A 4,236-nucleotide genomic window follows, 5' to 3' on the forward strand; every position below is an offset into this window, starting at 1 on the left:
GATATGTGTCACAACATAGATGAACTTTGAAAGCATGTACTAAGTGAAAGAAGTCAGTCATAAAAGTCTACACATTATCTGCTCTCATTAATATGACAGTCCAGAGTAGGAAACTCCATAGAGACAGCTGGTATATTATGGGTCTATGGGGTCGCACAGAGTCGGACATGACTGAAGCGACTTAGCAGCAGTAGCAGCAGGGCTGAGGAGGGGGTGGTGATGAGGACGGCGGTGATGGTGGTCGTGTAGTCACTCACTTGTGACTCTTGTGACCCCAAGGACTGTAGCCTGCCAGGCTCCTCTGATCATGGGATTGCCCAGGCAAGAATACTGAAGTGGTTGCCATTTCCTTCTCCAGGGAGTCTTCCCAACCCAAGGATCAAACCTGGGTCTCCTGCATTGCAGGCAGATTCTATCCCGAATGAGCCACCAGGGAAGCCTGGTGATGAGGATATGGAAGGGTAATACCTAAAGTGTTTGGGGTTTCCTTCTGAGATGATGAAAGTGTTCTAAAATTGGCTGTGGTCACGGCTGCACTCTGAAATACATAGAACACATTTTAAATGAGTGAACTCTATGGTATGTAAATTATAACTCAAGTTGTGTTTAAAGAAAACCTCAGCACTGACAAAATAAAAAAAAAATGAAATAAAAGAACAGTAAAGAAAGTGGTGAGTATAAATCTAAATAAAACTATACTAATGTCTCATGGAGACTTAAAAATATATGTATAATTAAAATGCACAGAAACTGTGATGTAAAAGGCAGGATGAGGATAAATGGAGTTAAATGTTCTAAAGTCTTTTCTCTTTGTGAGGAAGATAAAGGCACTAATCAATTATACTTCAATAAATCAAGGATCATGTTAAGTGCTAGAAAGGTATGTGACTTCCAAATTAGAAGAGGAAAAAATTATTCAAAAGAAATCAATGCATAAGTTAAAAACAGCATAGGTAAATAAGTAACTTTAAGTAATTATATTAAATGCAAACAGACTAAAAAACTCCCTTAAAAGATTAAAACTGTCAGACTGAGGGCAAAATACAAAATTGAACTATATGCTATTTATAAGGGTTACATCTAAAACATATGAATATAGAATGGTAGAAAATAAAAATATGGAAAAAGAAATAATATATATAAGTATTGACCAAGAGAAAACTGATATAGCTATATTAAATTCCTATAAAATAGACTTTCAGGATGCAGAGGAGTTCACAGCATCACTTGTAACACCCTAAACTGAAACTACCCAAATATCCATGGAGAGTAGAAGGGATAAACTCTGGTATATTTGTGCATGCAAATGAGTGAGCTATAAATACCCACAACACTTGGATAGCTCTTAAAAACATAATGTTGAGCAAAGGCAGTAAGACACAAAAGAATTCATGAAGTATGATTCCACTTAGAAAAGTATCCCAAAACAGGCAAAACTAAACAATTTTATTTAGACAGGTACCTATGTGTTTATGGAGAAGGCAATGGCACCCCACTCCAGTACTCTTGCCTGGAAAATCCCATGGGCGGAAGAACCTGGTAGGCTGCAGTCCATGGGGTCGCTAAGAGTCCGACACGACTGAACGACTTCACTTTCACTTTTCACTTTCATGCATTGGAGAAGGAAATGGCAACCCACTCCAGTGTTCTTGCCTGGAGAATCCCAGGGATGGGGGAGCCTGGTGGGCTGCTGTCTATGGGGTCGCACAGAGTCGAACACGACTGAAGTGACTTAGCCGTAGCCTATGTTTACACTGTGAAAAAAGTCAAGGAAGTGACTGTCCTTCCATGGAGAGGCTTCATTCAGGCTCTATGTTGAGAGGGATCTTTCCCCAGAAACACAAGGAGGTGTTTGGCAGGTTCTATATCTGGAAGGATCAAGACTCTGCCCATGGTAATGAGGGACCAGGGCAGGGAGGGGAACTTCTGAGGCCAGGGCGAGCCTGTGCAGCCACCTGCAATTTGAGGCTTCCTTGCCCACTCCTTACGAGTGCAGGCAATGTCCCCAGGGAGAGGGCAGAGAGGGCAGAGCAAGTGGGGAGAGGTCCGGCCCCTCCTCCTCTCCCTAGCCTGTCCTATCTCGCGCCAGGGTGCCAGCACTTGGGACCTCCTTGGGCTGTCCTTTAGGCTAGGGTGGCCATATTCAGGATCACATGACCCTTATTCCCAGTTGGCCAACCCACTGCAAGCTTGGGGCCATGGACTCCATAAGCCATGAAACCGAAGGAGTTCAGGGCAGTTTCCCCTCAAGTGCACTGAACAAATGGGCCCCCACTAACACCTGAACTGCAGGAGTCATTAAGATGAAATGATTTCAGGCTATTCCTATAACGGGGGCTTCCCTGGTGGCTCAGCAAAGAAGAGTTCACCCACCAACACTGGAGACACGGGTTCGATCCCTGGTTTGGCAAGATCCCCTGGAGAAGGAAATGGCAATCCACTCCAGTATTCTTGCCTGGGAAATCCCATGGATAGTGGAGACTTGGGGGCTATAGTCCATGGGGCACAAAAGAGTCAGACACAGCCTACCCACTAAACAGCAATTCTTATAATGAGGTCAGCTTGGAGTGGGGTTTTGGTAGAGACTGAATTTGCCAACAATGGCTTCATCTCAGGTCCCCATAGCTGGCCGTAACCACCCCTCACCTGCATCTGCTTTGGCCACAACTGCAGCTTGTTGGGGAATTTGTACGAGTGAGTGCTTCCACGCAGACTGTCTGCAGGCTGCTCCCTGACCCTTCAAGCAGTAGGAGTGGAAACTGGCTGGGGTGTTTAACTTGACCTAGTGATTCTTGTAGGGTGAAGGTGATGCCTGGCTTCCCTCCTTCTTTTCTTAATTTTGTCTGTTCTTGGTCAACTCAGTGATTCACAGTTGGAAACCACAGAAATGAATCTTAGCCTACTTATAAAAAAAGGAGTATACTGTAAGAATACTGGGTAGGTTGCTCTCAGAATCGGAGAAGGCAATGGCACCCCACTCCAGTACTCTTGCCTGGAAAATCCCATGGATGGAGGAGCCTGGGAGGCTGCAGTCCATGGGGTCGCGAAGAGTTGAACACGACTAAGTGACTTGACTTTCACTTTTCACTTTCATGCATTGGAGAAGGAAATGGCAACCCATTCCAGTGTTCTTGCCTGGAGAATCCCAGGGGGTGATTGGTGGGCTGCCGTCTATGGGGTCGCACAGTCAGACATGACTGAAGCGACTTAGCAGCAGCAGCAGCAGCAGCAGCAGCTCTCAGAATGGACTGAAGGGAATGCTGATGGGCCAAAGCACAGACAGGTCATCCCAAGGGTGTGGTCTGGTGCTGCCCTGGCTGGTTGCTGGTCTCTGGACCCCTGGACTCTCAACTCCATCCACAGCCATCTAGCACTCAAGATCCCAGATGCCACCACCCTGGTGATTAAAATGGAATTGGAGGAACTTCTGCTTGTCTCTGTTCCTCATCCAGACTTGTGTCCTAGACAAGATCATCTCACAGGCTGGCAGGACTGTGGTGGTCCGGAGAACACGTTTGGGTCTTTGCCTTCTGTAGAGAGGAGTGGGGTTCATCAGCACCCACATGGTGGGCGTTTCTCCAAACCCAAGATGGGGGCTCAGATGCTGAGCAGCTAGCCCCCAAATGGTGAGCAACACTGCACGTGGCCTCCAGGACTGGGCATCAGGGCAAGAGGAGAGTCCGACCCAGCCCCTGCCATTGGGTGTGACACAGGTACATGACAACTGGAACAACACCGGGGTCAAACAACGACGGTGTCAGCACCTAGGAAGGAACCATGAACCTGGCCTCAGTTTCCCCATCTGTAAAACGAGCAGTAATGATAGCGCTTGTCTCACTCACACGATGTTTGAGAAACACTGATAAACAACACGTGACGCACCCTCTGCCGTCCTGGCGCGTATGGGGCCCTGCACTAGCGGCCGTGTTCTCATTAAGGAGGCAGTGGCGCAGAGGCGGAGCAACCGGGAATGTGGTCACTTGTGGCTGGGGTTCTAGTAGCTCCACCCACACATTTCCAGGGGTAGCATAGTGGGGTGGGGTCAGCCCACAGGCTCTGGAGCCAAACTGACTGAGCCCGAAACCCATGTCTGACTTGTACTAGTTAGAGGAACTTGGGTGTCTTATTTACTGTTGGGTGCCTCAGTTTCCTTATTTGTAACTTGGGATGGTTACCATTGCTCACCTCACAGGGATGATGCAAGGATTATACAGGTGATACATGAAGGTCTCTGAG

Source organism: Bubalus kerabau, chromosome 18, assembly GCF_029407905.1.
Source record: "Bubalus kerabau isolate K-KA32 ecotype Philippines breed swamp buffalo chromosome 18, PCC_UOA_SB_1v2, whole genome shotgun sequence".
Taxonomy (NCBI): Eukaryota; Metazoa; Chordata; class Mammalia; order Artiodactyla; family Bovidae; genus Bubalus; species Bubalus kerabau.